This window comes from Hypanus sabinus, chromosome 18, assembly GCF_030144855.1.
Source record: "Hypanus sabinus isolate sHypSab1 chromosome 18, sHypSab1.hap1, whole genome shotgun sequence".
Lineage (NCBI taxonomy): Eukaryota > Metazoa > Chordata > Chondrichthyes > Myliobatiformes > Dasyatidae > Hypanus > Hypanus sabinus.
The window spans coordinates 51,901,251-51,917,007 of NC_082723.1; the positions used below are offsets into that span (position 1 = coordinate 51,901,251).

A 15,757-nucleotide genomic window follows, 5' to 3' on the forward strand; every position below is an offset into this window, starting at 1 on the left:
GCGCATTCAATGATCGCACACATCATGTGACACCATGCTTATTTATGTGTACCGCATAAATGGCAACAATGGAATCATTACCAGCACCGGTTTTCTGAGAAACATGGGGGCAGTGATTAAGGTCTGAACGTGTTGAACTGTGCATTAAGTCCGGGAGTTTGTATTGTACCTTATGTAATGATGGAGTGATGTCTAAGAATTCAATGCAGACCAGGGGTGTTTCCCCTCTTGTGAATATCAGCTGTTGGAGGGCAGCTGAAACAACTCTAATTTACAATTGTGGTTAGAAGCAAAAAGACTGGAGTGGGACTAAAGATACTTGGTAAACCCCGATCATGCTAGTTCAAAAAGATATGAAGGATTAAAGCAGGGCTGACTGCTATAGAGGTAGAAAACAAATGTATAGCAGTTATAATGCAGAATGAGATTTTTTTTGTATTTAACAGCCAGAATGTATAAGTAAATTATGCTTGTCAAATTTCCTAGTTGAAATTTCGGTGTATGTTACGAATGTCAGAAACAACTATTTTCAAAATATATCTTGATGGCAGGAACGACGACAGTAAATTGAAAATGCGGGACGGGCAAGTCTTGGTTATGGACACTAAAGATTCTGCAGATGCTAGAAATTCAGAGTAACACACACACACACACACACACACACACACACACACACACACACACACACAATGCTGGAGGACCTCCGCGGGTCAGGTAGCATCTATGGAGAGGATTAAATAGTTGACAATTTGGGCTGAAACCCCTCACCAGGGCTAGAAAGGAAGGATGAAGAGCCCAGACTAACAAAGTGGGGGGAGGTTAAGGAGTACAAGCTGGAAGGTGATAGATGAAACCAGGTGAAGGGGTAGGTAGATAGGTGGGGTGCGGAGGATGAAATGGGTAGATAGAAAAGGTAAGTGGCTAAACCAGAAGGGTTGTGATAGGAGAGGAGAGTGGACCATCAGAGAAAAGGAAGGAGGAGGGGCACCAGATGGAGGTGATGAGTAGGTGAGGAGAGGAGAAGGGTTAAGAGGGGAGCCAGAAGGGGAAATGAAAAATTAGAGTAGGGAGAGGGAGGAGAAATTACTGAAGTTGGAGAAATTGACATTTGTGCTGTCAGGTTGGAGGCTACCCAGATGGAATTTGAAGGTGTTATTCCTCCAGCCTAAGAGGAGACTCATCATGGCAATAGAGGAGGCAGTGTGACCAGTGTGTCAGAATGGGAATAGGAAGTGGAAATAAAATGGTTGGACACCAGAAAATCCTCCTTGTTGTAGACAGAGCGAAGGCACTGGCCAAAGCGGTCCCCCAGTCTATGCTGGGTCTCACCGATTATATAGTTGGTGGTGGGCAGAAATTGGAGATTAGATGTCAATGGATGTTCTTGAGATTATATCCATCTGCCCATGATAATCCTCCACTCTTCCTCAACATGGACTGTACTTAGGCCGAAAAGTGCTGAAAGAGCATAGGTGCAGTGGGACAAAGACCACATTGATGTTCGGTTTGTTGCCTTGTGTTCCACCTAGTTCTCTTTAGCTGGGGCTGGATTCAGTAAATCGGTTACTGGTCCATCTAGTGTGTGTGCAGTGGGGGAAGGGAAATGCCCTGGCTATATTACTGTCGGGGGTTAGTGGTAGTAAAAGTATAGAGCAATTGGAAGACAGGGCAATGAATGTGCAATGTCGGAAATGTATGATCTTGTGGGGAGACTGATCAAGATTTGGAGAGAATTACTGGCAAAGGGGACAAAATAGCATGTTTTATTTGCCTTGAAAGGGCCACACAGTGGAGCAGCCAGACAGGCTGCTTCCTCCCAGCTCCAGTGATCCGGGTTCAATCCTGACCTTGAGTACTGAGGGCATAGCAAGTCCTCTCTGTCACCACTTGGATCTCCCCCGAGTGTGGCAGTTTCCTTCAGCATCCTAAATGCACGCTGCTTGGTAGGTTGTCAGTTTAATCGTGCTTATAACAAAGTTTAGTGCAGTTTATTTATTTATTGAGCTACAGGCCCTTCCGGCCCTTCGAGCCAGGCCAACCAGCAATCCCCAGATTTAATCTTAACCTAATCAGGGGACTATCTGCAATGACCAATTAACCTCCCAAACCAGTATGTCTTCGGACTGTGGGAGGAAACCAGAGCACTTGGAGGAAAGCCAGGTGGTCACGGGGAGAACGTACAAACTCCTTACAGGCAGCAGTGGGAATTGAACCCTAGTTGCAGGTACTGCAAAGCATTGTACTGACCACTATGTTACCATACCACCCACTGCATGTTTAGGTTGTTAACGTTAGGTTACTTGTGCTAAATTAATTGAGTGCTGCTAATTGCTCACAATGTGTGGGTGAGTGATAGAACCGTGGGCGGGGGGGGGGGGGGGTGGTGTCGATGGCACTACGAAGAGAACAAAATGGGATGAGTGCTCATTGAGGTGTGACAGGAGTCCTTGACAAGGATAGTTTGGACCCAAAAGCTAGGGTATCCAAAGCAAGGTTCAAGACACGGTAGCAAACTGGAACTGAGCACAAAACAAACGCTAGATGTTCCTTTAATACTTGATACTTGGCACCCAAAACAGTTAGCAGCACCGTCTTAAACCCTTAAAGGGGCCACGCCAGCTATCTGTATTCTGGGGATTCTAGAGCGTCAAAATCCCAGAAGGTGGCGCGATTGGAAGCGTCTCGTAACACGGGGCTTGACAATCAATATGGGCTCACTGGGCCAAAGCAGCTTGCTTCTGCACTGCACCTCTCTGTGGCTCTGCAACTAATTCCAAAGTCAGCACTGCGGGAGGACCACGTTGGTCTGTGGTCCCTCCACCCAGCACAACACTGTCCCATTTCCCCACGAAGCTTTCAAAGGAGGGTTGCAACAAATGTCTGGTCCAGTTTATCAAATTATACAAAACAAGCCATAACTGCTCAATGTTTGAGAAATCAATATTTAACTATATCATGCTTAAAAACAGAAATGTACTTCAATCTCCAGATGGAAATGCTAGGTGTAGGTTTCTGAGTTTATCCATTTCATACTTTACAACTTGTAACTTGTATTTCTCCACAGTAAAGATATCCATAGATTAAGAATACACTGCAGATACTCTGGGCCCAGTGTATTGATAGGCCTATCTTGTTGGAAGTCATGCACCCCTTGGCTGGGTGAGAGGAGAGGGACTGTGGCTAATTTCTAGGTAGCGGCAGACTGAGTGAGGTTTAAAGGCTGGTAGAGAAGCAGCCTTCAAACAGCGAAGTCGTAGTGAAAGAGGAAGTTGTTCCGGGGGTGAAATTGCTCAGTTTTTTTTCTTTTGCAAATACTGTGCCTTTGGTGGCATAGAAAAAGAAAGAAGTCATTCAAACCATGTTTGTTCTGCACTGCCAGGAACGTAATCTGTAGGCAATAATGGTTGATCCTACCTGAATAACCAGAGAAATTGTGCAAATGTGGAGGAGAATGTGATGGGAAAATGAAATATAATGGGATTAGTGTTGATTTTTTATGGCCCATTTTCATGCCAATTATTCCTTTGTATCTATGCCTTTGACAATAACCTTGAATTTGGGTCAGTGTAAATGAGTGTTTGATAATCAGTGCTGTTTTTGTAGGCTAAACAACCTGTTTCTATGCTATATTTATCTATCCTGTTCCTATCTTGATTCCATTTGACCTTCTTCACCCCAACAATAGCTCAGTCTATAGTCTCTGACACTGAAAGTCCTGATTCAGTAGGTGAACAAAATAGGGTGTGGGATTATTTTGGATTTTACCTCCCTTTCAGTAAGAGTGGTGTGGAATGAGACAGTGCAGTCTATGAGACAAAGACAGATCCAGAAAGGAAAGGGAAGGTTCCATGCAACTGATGTATTCACTCCAGGAAGAAGTAGTTTCATTAGGGGAAGACACGTTGAAACAATGGGTCTACATAAAGAGTCCTACCTGGAGATCTTGGACAGGGGGTTGAAGCAGGCAGTGATGAGCTGGGGCTTGAAGCTGCACTGGGAAGATCTCCCAAGGAAATGAGATTGACCTGGGAGACAATGGACTCATTTCAAGTCAAGTCAAGTCAAGTCATTTTTTATTGTCATTTCGACCATAACTGCTGGTACAGGTCAGAATAAAAACGAGACAATGTTTTTCAGGACCACAGTGCTACATGAAACAATACAAAAACTACACTGAACTACGTAAAACAACACAAAAACTATACTAGACTACAGACCTACCCAGGACTGCATAAAGTGCACAAAACAGTGCAGGCATTACAATAAATAATAGACAAGACAATAGGCACAGTAGAGGGCAGTAAGTTGGTGTCAGTCCAGGCTCTGGGTATTGAGGAATCTGATAGCTTGGGGGAAGAAACTGTTACATAGTCTGGTCGTGAGAGCCCGAATACTTCGGAGCCTTTTCCCAGACAGCAGGAGGGAGAAGAGATTGTATGAGGGGTACATAGGGTCCTTCATAATGCTGTTTGCTTTGCAGATGCAGCATGTGGTGTAAATGTCTGTAATGGTGGGAAGAGAGACAATGATGATCTTCTCAGCTGACCTCACTATCTGCTGCAGGGTCTTGCGATCTGAGATGGTGCAATTTCCGAACCAGGCAGTGATGCAGCTGCTCAGGTTGTTCTCAATACAACCCCTGTAGAATGTGGTGAGGATGGGGGGTGGGAGATGGACTTTCCTCAGCCTTCGCAGGAAGTGAAGATGCTGCTGGGCTTTCTTTGCTCTGGAGCTGGTGTTGAGGGACCAGGTGAGATTCTCCGCCAGGTGAACACCAAAAAATTTGGTGCTTTTAACGATCTCTACTGAGGAGCCATCGATGTTCAGCGGGGAGTGGTCACTCTGTGCCCTCCTGAAGTCAACAACCATCTCTTTTGTTTTGTTCACATTCAGAGACAGGTTGTTGTTGGCTCTGCACCAGTTTGTTAGCCGCTGCTCCTCCTCTCTGTAAGCTGACTCGTCGTTCTTGCTATTAAGACCCACCACGGTTGTGTCATTGGTGAACTTGATGATGTGGTTCGAGCTGTGTGATGCAGCACAGTCGTGAGTCAGCAGAGTGAACAGCAGTGGACTGAGCACGCAGCCCTGGGGAGCCCCCGTGCTCAGTGTGATGGTGTTGGAGATGCTGCCTCCGATCCGGACTGACTGAGGTCTCCCAGTCAGGAAGTCTAGGATCCTGTTGCAGAGGGAGGTTTTCAGGCCCAGTAGGCTCAGCTTTCCAATCAGTTTCTGAGGGATGATTGTGTTGAGTGCTGAACTAAAGTCTACGGATAGCATCCGAACGCATGTGTCTTTTTTGTCCCAGTGGGTTAGGACCATGTGGAGGGTGATGGCAATGGCATCGTCTGTTGAACGGTTGGGACGGTACGCAAACTGCAGGGGGTCCGGTGAGGGGGGGGCAGCAGGGTTTTGATATGCCTCATGACGAGCCTCTCGAAACACTTCATGATGATGGATGTAAGTGCAATGGGATGGTAGTCATTGAGGCAGGACACTGGAGACTTCTTCAGCATGGGGACGATGGTGGTGGCCTTGAAGCACATTGGAACGGTGGCGCTGCTCAGGGAGATGTTGAAGATGTCAGTGAGAACATCTGCTAGCTGGTCTGCACATCCTCTGAGCACTCTACCGGGAATATTGTCTGGTCCAGTAGCCTTCTGTGCGTTGACCCTGCACAGGGTTCTCCTCACATTGGCCACGGTGAGACACAGCACCTGGTCATTTGGAGGAGGAATGAACTTCCTCGCCACCACCTCATTTTCTGCCTCAAAACGAGTGTAGAATTTGTTCAGCGCATCTGGGAGAGAGGCATCACCCGCACAATCAGGTGATGTTGTCCTGTAGTTGGTGATGTCCTGGATGCCCTTCCACATGTGCCGCGTGTCACTACTGTCCTGGAGGTTGCTGTGGATTGGCTGGGTGTGTGCATGCTTTGCCTCTCTGATAGCCCGGGGCAGTTTGGCCCTTGCTGTTAATAGGGCTGCCTTGTCGCCTGCTCTGAAGGCGGGTCCTCAGCAGCACACGCACCTCCACGGTCATCCTTGGCTCTAGATAACGTGTGTAGTGATGGTCTTGGACACAGTGATGTCATTGATGTACTTGCTGATGTAGCTGGTCACTGATGCTGTGTACTCCTCTAAGTTGGTAGAGTCTCCCTAAACATGTGCCAGTCAGGGTGCTCAAAGCAGTCTTGAAGAGCAGAGATGGCTCCTGCTAGCTAGGTTTTCACCTGCTTCTGAACTGGTCTGGAGTGCCTGATGAGCGGTCTGTATGCTGGGATTAGCATCTGTGATGGTGGGATCATGGCTCATTAAGAGGCAGCTGTGTTGACAGCTGAGGTTTTTGTTTTTGCAAAACAGAAATCAGTTCACCAGACCACAAGGGCACCACCTTGTTGATGGGTTTTATGATAATATCAGGTTTCTTGTCTCTCCATACCTAAGGTCTACAACCTGAAACACTAATTGTTTCTCATTCCAAGGATGCTGCCCGATCCACAGGTCTATTTTCATTGACTATATATAATTTTCCCAAAATGCATCATTAAATTTCAATGCAAGGCCATGCTCTAGCATTTCCATTGTTACAATATGGGCCAGGAAAAGGTTGCATAGACTAAGAAAACTACAGCTCGAGCAGCTGGCAATGGTAGCCCTCCTGTCATTCTGCACACACTTTCTGCATAACCTACTTTATCCGTGCAATGTCATACTTCCTCGTTGAAAAGTAATGTCAGATGCTAGTGAGTTTGATGCCCAAAGGATAAACATCCACGGCATGTCTGCTTTCAAGTGAGCACTAAAGATCAGGACAGTATGCGATGCCTAATTTTAAAAGACTCCCTAATTCCAAAACTATTAACACTGGAGAATATAAGCAAAAGATTTTAATAAGAGAAATAGTCAAAAGACTAAGGACAAAAGAAAATTTCTAACACTACATTGGTGATAAAAAGAAATCCACCTTTGTGACAACTGGCCTAGCGGGGTTGTTGGTCCTAGTGCATCAAGACAGTTCCCACAGTAGCCACAGCCAGATCAGCAGCATGTTGCTTCCTTTTAGCTGGCCGGACAGTAACAGATCACGTTAGATGTCTATGAGCAACTCTAGCTCTGGGGGGGCTTGCTGATAATGGTAACATACTGAGCTGATGAGCTGAAGTCTGGGGTAGCAAGCTGTGGGCTATGACTGAGAGACAATAGTGAACAATGACTGAGAAGTAGACATCCTGAGAAAAGATAGGACTTCCAAATTTCCCAGTGCTAGCCAAAGTCTCCAAAGACTGAAGTACAACAGGTTGTGTGTCTGCTGCAATACAAATCATACAACAGCTGTCAAAACACAGAACGGCACAAATCCAGATTATTAACTCCCATGTGGGAATAATATGTTTCCCAATATGCTTCTTATTTTAAGATTTCTAATATTTTAGGATTAATCTATTTCCAAGCAACATTAGACAGGACTCCATTTGAAGCGACCTTAGGTGGCACCAAGACTTGAAGACTTTGCCTGTGCCTCTTTCATCAACTACTGCTTGTGGAAGTCCACGCATTGAGATGCTTACCACATCCAGGGCAGAATGATGGACTCTTGATGCCTGAAGTCCTGAATGAGAGAGGAGGTGGACCTCCATGTCACCTATTGCATACTGTCTGGCAGGCCGGACGTTGCACTTTGACATCACAGGCAGTAGGCTTCACTTGTTGGCTCCCCCAACACCCTGGTAGTACTCATGTGCAGAAAGTTGGCTCACCAGCCTCCACATCCTTCTGGCCTAACCAACCTGGCGTTCCATTTGAGTCTCCACACATGAACGATATCCCTCTAGTTAGTTCTGTTGACCATGATGAGCTGTTAACACGTGCATTAGAAGACGGTATGATCCTCCTCCTCTTCCTCCATTTTCTCTGCACAGTGGAGGTGACAAACCAGAGACTCAGTGATAGAGGAGAAAAGGAAATGACATGACCATTGTGAGAACACTGCTCTGAACTGTTAGTCAGAGTGACAAGCATGAACTGAGGTGCAAAAAGCCATCTTTCGCTGTGAGTACCGTGGTTGATGTTCAGTGAATATTTGCATACCTGATCTTCCAATTTAGCAGAGGTTCTGACTTATATCAGTGAATGGTCTCTGTAATTGGGAGGGTTCTTCTTCACTTTACTGCAGAGGCTGGAAATCCAGGCTAACAGCTTTGCCAAAGCGATAGATTGCTTTTCAGACCTCAGTTTATGCTGGAACCAGGTCAGGCAGCATCTATGGAAATGAATAAAGAGTCGATGCTTCAAGCAGAGACCCTTCATCGGGACTGGAAAGGAAATGGGAAGAAAACAGAATGGGGGGGGGGGTGTTGGGGAGAGTGGATGGAGTACAAATTAGGTGATAGGTGAAGCCAGATGGGTGGGACAGGAGATATGAAGTGAGAAGCTAGGAGGTGATAGGTGGAAAATATAAACGGCTGGAGAAGAGGGAATCTGATAGGGCAGGAGAGTGGACCATGGGAAAAAGGGGAGGAGCAGGGGCACCAGGGAGAGATGATAGGCAGGTGAGGAGAAGAGGTAAGAGGGGAACCAGAGAGGAGAATTGAAGAAGAGGAGAGGTGGGGGGGTGAATTATTGGAAGCTGGAGAAATTGATGCTTATGCCTTCAGGTTGGCGGTGACCCAGATGAAATATGATATGAGGTGTTGTTTCTCAAACTTGAGAGTGGCGTCATGACATGTCAGAATAGGAAAGGTGATTGAAATTAAGATGGTTGGCCACCCAGAAATCCTGATCTTTGTGGATAGAATGAAGGTTCTCAACAGTGGTCACCCAATCTATGCCGGGTCTCAGCAGTGTAGAGGAAGCCATGTTGGCAGCAGTGCATACAGTAGAGAACCACACCGAATTCACAGGTGAAGTGTTGTCTCATCTGGAAGGACTGTTTGGAACCCTGAATGGAGGAGAGGGAAGAGGTGAATGGGCAGGTGTAGCACTTCTTCAGCTTGCAAGGGTGCTAGGAGGGACAAACAGACAAGGGAATCATGGAACAGATACAAAATGCTGGTAGAATGCAGCAGGCCAGGCAGCATCTATAGGAAGAAGTACAGTTGACGTTTTGGGCTGAGACCTCATGTAAGGGAATCATGGAGGAGTGATCCCTGTGAAAAGCAGGGAGTGGGGTTGGGGGTGGTGATTAAGGATGTGTTTGGTAGTAGGATCCTGTTGAAGATGGTGGAAGTTGTGGAGAATGAACTTTCTTCCAGCATTTTGTATGTGGAATGGACACAGCACTCTGATCTAAAATGTGCGTAATTGGAAGGGTTCCTCTTCACTTCACTGAACAGTTACCTGTTGTAAGGGGGGCGGGGTGTGTGTGTGTGTGTGTGTGTGTGTGTGTGTGTGTGTGTGTGTGTGTGTGTGTGTGTGTGTGTGTGTGTGTGTGTGTGTGTGTGTGTGTGTGTGTGTGTGTGTGTGTGTGTGTACGTACGTACATTGCTGTGAAGGCATGAGCCATTGAGGAGGCTTTTTGGGTAGATGGTACAATAGGGGCCACAGTGTGGTCTCTGTGAGGTATGGGTGAGGTGGGGAGAGTTGCAGCAGATCACGTTCATCTGCAGTGTGAAATCCAGCAACGTGCCAGAGCACCTCCCGTTGCCTTGTGTTCCCTGGCTGTAGCACCGCTCCAGCGTATGAGGTAACTCACTCCTGAAAGTTGTTCCTGATGCCAATTCCAACATTTCCACCATTCCATTTCTGAGTATCTTCCTGGCAGAGGACACAGAGGACATAAGAACAAAAGAAATAAGAACCGGAGTCGGCCATCTGGCCCATTGGCCCTGCTCCACCATTCAATAAGATCATGGCTGATCTGTCCATGGACTCAGTTCCACTTACACACATTCTCCCCATAACCCTTAATTCCCCTGCAATGCAAAAATTTACCTAATCGTGCTTTCAATATATTTCATGAGTAGCCTCTACTGCTTCCCTAGGTGGAGTATTCCATGGATTCACTACTCACTGGGAAAAGTAGTTTCACCTCATCTCCATCTGAAATCTCTAGGCCAAATCTTAAGGCTATGTCCCTTAGTTCCGGTCTCACTTCTCTCCTCTATTCCACAAGAATATAGTGGTGTGTATCAGAGAAATGGAACATCCCAAACTCTCCCCTGTGCTACCTCTCTTTCGGCCATTTCAATTCGAAGTGCAGCTAAGTTCAAAGTTATTATCAAATTATATACTGTATACAACCTGTATACTGTATACTGTATACATCATATACAACCTTGAGGTTCATTTTCTAGTGGGCATTCATAGAAAATACAAAGAAACGCAACAGAGTCAATGAAAAAGGTAGAGGTTAGCACAACACTTAACAGCACAGGTGACTGGAATTCAATTCCCGCCACTGACAGACAGACAGACATACTTTATTGATCCCGAGGGAAATTGGGTTTTGTTACAGCCGCACCAACCAAGAATAGTGAAGAAATATAGCAATATAAAACCATAAATAATTAAATAATAATGTTGATCAGTTGTCTGTGAGGAGTTTGCACGTTCTCCGTGTAGCCGCATGGGTTTCTGCCGGGGTGCTCTGGTTTTTAATCCCAGTCCAAAGAATGCCAGTTGGTAAGTTAATTAGTCATTGAAAATTGTCCTGTGATAAAGCTTGGATTAAATCAGGGGTTGCGGACTGTCACGGCTCGATGGGCCAGAAGGTACTAAATCTCAGTAAATAAATAAACCGCACACAGAGATGGACAAACAGCCAATGTGCAAAACCAACAAAGCCCATAAATCATGCAAGCACAAAAAGCAAAAATAAATAAGTATTGAAAACATTGAGTTGTAGAGTCCTTGAAAGTGAGTCCATAAGTTGTGGAATCAATTCAGTATTGGTGTGAGTGAAGTTACCCACTCAGGGTCAGGAGCCTGATGACCAAGGGGTAATGGCTCCCGTTCCTGAATCTGGTGGTGTGAGAAATAACTGTAAGAGGTATATCAAACCATGTTGCAATGTAGAAGTGAGCATCCTGTTACCCTGACTTTCACTGGCACAGGAACGAGGAGGTATTACTGGGACCTGCACATTTCAGCCTTTAAGATGGTATCGCACATACAAAACTTTGCACAAATGTTTGCTTGCAGCTCATGATCAAATCAATTCGGCTGCACTGGCATCACCACATGTGGGTTAACCATGCTGCAAACACCCAGCAGTTTCAATTTAACTGTAATCTAATGACTAGTCAACGGTTTATCCGGGTCAACAGAGGCTTGAGGCTTTGCAGAGGAACATGGTAAGACTTACAAAGTGACAAGTCAAGCTGTGTGCTTCTTCCAGATAATAGCAACTCACCATAATGCTCCCATTAGCCCAGCAGTGCCAGAGGTTCCTCAGACGCCCCAGCTAGCAGGGGTTTTGAGTCAGGTTAACGCTTTCAGTGTTGACATCAGGGAATAATCTCAAACCTCACCCGTAGAACTAAGAGTTTTGCAATTCAGAGATTGCTTGACAGCACCAGCAACTTTGAAGTATAGAGAGGTACAGCACAAAAACAGGCCATTTGGACAATAACATCAGAATAACATTGGCCAGAAGGTACTAAATCTCAGTAAATAAATAAACTGCACACAGAGATGGACAAACAACCAATGTGCAAAACCAACAAAGACAATAAATCATACAAGCACAAAAAGCAAAAATAAACATTGAGAATAACACCAGCAAGTTTGCTGATGATACTAAGCTGGGTGGTAGTGTGACATGTGATGGGGATGTTAGGAGAATTCAGGGTAACTTGGATAGGCTGGGTGAGTGGGCAGATACTTGGCAGATGACGTTTAATGTGAATAAGAGTGAGGTTATCCACTTTGGGAGTAAGAACAGGAAGGCAGATTATTATCTGAATGGTGTAGAGTTAGGTAAGGGAGAAACACAAAGAGATCTAAGAGTCTTTGTTCATCAGTCACTGAAGGTGAATGAGCAAGTGCAGCAGGCAGTGAAGAAGGCTAATGGAATGTTGGCCTTTATTACAAAGGGAATTGAGTACAAGAGCAAGGAAATCCTCTTGCATTTGTACAGGGCCCTGGTGAGACCACACCTGGAGTATCGTGTACAGGGTTAAGGAAGGACATCCTGGCTGTAGAGGAAGTGCAGCGTAGATTCACGAGGTTAATTCCTGGGATGTCTGGACTGTCTTACACAGAGAGGTTAGAGAGACTGGGCTTGTACACACTGGAATTAAGGAGATTGAGAGGGGATCTGATTGAAACATATAAGATTATTAAGGGATTGGACAAGATAGAGGCAGGAAATATGTTCCAGATGCTGGGAGAGTCCAGTACCAGAGGGCATGGTTTGAGAATAAGGGATAGGTCATTTAGGACAGAGTTAAGGAAAAACTTCTTCTCCCAGAGAGTTGTGGGGGTCTGGAATGCACTGCCTCGGAAGGCAGTGGAGGCCAATTCTCTGGATGCTTTCAGGAAGGAGCTAGATAGGTATCTTATGGATAGGGGAATCAAGGGATATGGGGACAAGGCAGGAACCGGGTATTGATAGTAGATGATCAGCCATGATCTCAAAATGGTGGTGCAGGTTCGAAGGGCCGAATGGTCTACTTCTGTACCTATTGTCTATTGTCAACTGCCCATGCCAACCATCAATTACCCATAGCCCTATCACCTCCAGTTCTGCCCATATTCTAAACTTACCTACACACTAAAGGCTATTAATATGGCTAATTAAGCTACAGTCCTCATGTTTTTTTGAGTGTGGGAAAACTGCAGCACCTGGAGGAACCACACTGTCCCACAGGGAATACATGCAAACTTCCCACAGACAACGTCTGAGGTCAGGATAGAACCCAGTCTCAAGTACTCTGAGTCAGTAGCTCTACCAGCTGTGCAGTCTGCACTCCGATCACTGTGCTCCTTAAACTGCCCTTCAAACCTTCCTGTTCAAAGCTAAATTCTAGTTCCTGGTCAACCTTCAATACAAATTTCATTCCACTCCTCTACAGCTCATTTCAGCATGAGGTTCCCGTCCTTTAAACCTCGGCTCAATGGCAAGGAGAGGTATTGCCTCTTAAGATCCTGTTCAATGAGTCAGAACTCCCACAGCAGACACAATGCCACTTGAGAGCGAATTCAAAGAAAGCAATACAGACTCTGCTGCTCTTCAGCAGTCTGGAGTTTCAGCTGCTTTACGTATATGGTAAAGTCAAAAGGAGACTAGTGAGACTAATGAGACTAGTGAGACTTGCAACTGGTGCAGAAAGTTGAAAGATCTTGCTCCACATTTCGTTTGTCACACTTCTGATAGTTTTACATGGTAACTAGCAAGTTCCTACCTCAGTAGGGTGCACTGACAAAGGGGTAGTCTTTGTGTTCCTGCTAGTCTCTCTCCAGTGTTCATACTCCCCTCCTACCACCTCGCTCCACATGCCTCTCTATATACATTTTCTTTCTTTGTCTACTTCCATCTAACACTCATGTGCCACCGTATCCCAGTTCCATCTCCATTTCCTTCCTCTATCCGGCACTGCCTGCCTGTCATCTTACATCTCTTCTCAGTCCTCTGACCCCCTCAGACTCTTGTCTCACTACTGCTCTTCCACTCCTTGTACAGCCATCTTGTTTCTCCGTTGTCAGTCCTGATACAGAGTTTTGACTAAAAACACTGACAATTCCTTTCCCCCTCACAGATGCTGCTCGGCCCACTGAGTTCCTCCAGCAGTTTGTTTGTTACTCCAGTTTCCAGCATCTTAGACCATAAGACATAGGAGCAGAATTAGGCCATTCAGCCCATCGAGTCTGCTCTGCTGTTCCATCATGGCTAATCCTGGATACCACTAAACCCCATTCACCTGCCTTCTCATCATGACTTTTGATGCCCTGACCAATCAGGAAACTATCAATTTTCACTTTAAATATACCCACTGTCTTGTTCTCCACAGTTGTCTGTTGCAGACAGATTCACTACTCTCTGACTAAAAAAAACTCCTCCTTACCTCTGTTCTAAAGGGTCACCCCTCAATTTTGAGACTGTGCCCTCTAGTTCTAGGCACCTCCCCCATAAGAAACATCCTCTCCACATCCACCTTATGTAGACTTTTCAATATTTGGTGGGCTTCAATGAGATACCCCCCACATTCTTCTAAATTCCAGAGAGTACAAGCCCAAAGCTGCCAAACACTCCTCATATGTTAACCCCTTCATTCCCGGAATCATCCCTGTGAACCTCCTCTGGATTCTCTCCAATGACAAAACATCCTTTCTGAGATATGGGGCCCAAAACTCCAAGACAATACTCCAAGTGCAGCCTGACTAGTGTCTTATAAAGGCTCAGCATTATCTCCTTGTTTTTATATTCTGCTCCCTTTGAAATTAATGTCTGCATTGTATTTGCCTTCTTTACCACAGACTCAACCTGTACATTAACCTTCTGGAAGTCTTGCACGAGGACACCTAAGTCTCTTTGCACCTCTGGTGTTTGAATATTCTTTCTTTTACCAAAATGCATTAACATACATTTCCCAATACTGTATTCTATCTGCCACTTTTTTGCCCGTTCTTCCCATTTTTCTAAGTCCTTCTGTAATCGCATTGGTTCCTCAGCACTACCTACCCCTCTACCTATCTTCGATTCATCTGCAAACTTTGCCACAAAGCCATCAATTCCATTATCTAAATCATTGACAAACAAAGTGAAAAGGCCCCCTTTATTCCCACTCGCTGTCAGCCATTCCTCTATCCATGTCAGTACCTTTTCCGTAATGCCATGGGATTCCATCAGGTTAAGCAGCTTCATGTGGGGTACCATATCAAATGCCTTCTGAAAATCAAAGTAAATGACATCCAGGGCCTCTCATTTGTCCACCCTGCTTGTTACTCCCTTGACGAACTCTAAAAGATTTGTCAGGTAAGATTTCCCTTCACAGAAACCACATAGAAACATAAAAAACCTATAGCACAATACAGGCCCTTCGGCCCACAAAGTTGTGCTGAACATGACCCTACCTTAGAAGTTGCTAGGTTTACCCATAGCCCTCTATTTTCCTAAGCTCCATGTACCTATCTAAAAGCTTCTTAAAAGACCCTATCATATCCACCACCACTACTGTTGCTGGCCACCCATTCCATGCATTCACCTCTCTCTGAGTGAAAAACTTACCCTTGACATCACCTCTGTACCTATTCCCCAGCACATTAAACCTGTGTCCTCTTGTGGCAACCACTTCAGCCTTGGGAAAAAGCCTCTGACTAAATTATGGTGGGTATAGATAGAATAAATGCAAGCAGGCTATTTCCACTGAGGGTAGGGGAGAAAAAAAAAACAGAGGACATGGGTTAAGGATGAAGGGGGAAAAGTTTAAAGGGAACATTAGTGGGGGCTTCTTCACACAGAGAGTGGTGGGAGTGTGGAATGAGCTGCCAGATGAAGTGGTAAATGTGGGCTCACTTTTAACATTTAAGAAAAATGTGGACAGATACATGGATGAGAGGTGTATGGAGGGATATGGTCCAGGTGCAGGTCAGTGGGACTAGGCAGAAAAATGTTTCGGCACAGCCAAGAAGAGTCAAAATGCCTATTTCTGTGCTGTAATATTCTATGGTTCTATCCAAACAATCAAAGCCTCTCATCGTCATGTACACCTCTATCAGGTCACCTCTCATCCTCCTTCGCTCCAAGGAGAAAAAGCCAAGTTCACTCAACCTATGCTCCCCAGTCCAGGCAACATCCTTGTAAATTTCGTCTGCACCCT

The 15,757-nt window shown here is 45.4% G+C and overlaps 1 protein-coding gene across 6 annotated transcripts in view; it reads left to right on the forward strand.

Annotated features, from left to right (window-relative positions):
• The window catches only part of fut7 (fucosyltransferase 7), a 114,210-nt gene that overhangs the window by 16,641 nt on the left and 81,812 nt on the right, over positions 1 to 15,757 (forward strand). Inside the window, exon 1 of one of the 6 annotated variants that reach the window (XM_059943796.1) lies at positions 7,959 to 8,048. The exons of the other annotated variants lie outside the window; for them this stretch is intronic. The gene's annotated coding sequence lies outside the window, so the exon portion shown is untranslated. Of the gene's footprint in view, positions 1 to 7,958; positions 8,049 to 15,757 lie in introns of those variants that run through there. 6 annotated transcript variants of the gene reach the window in all.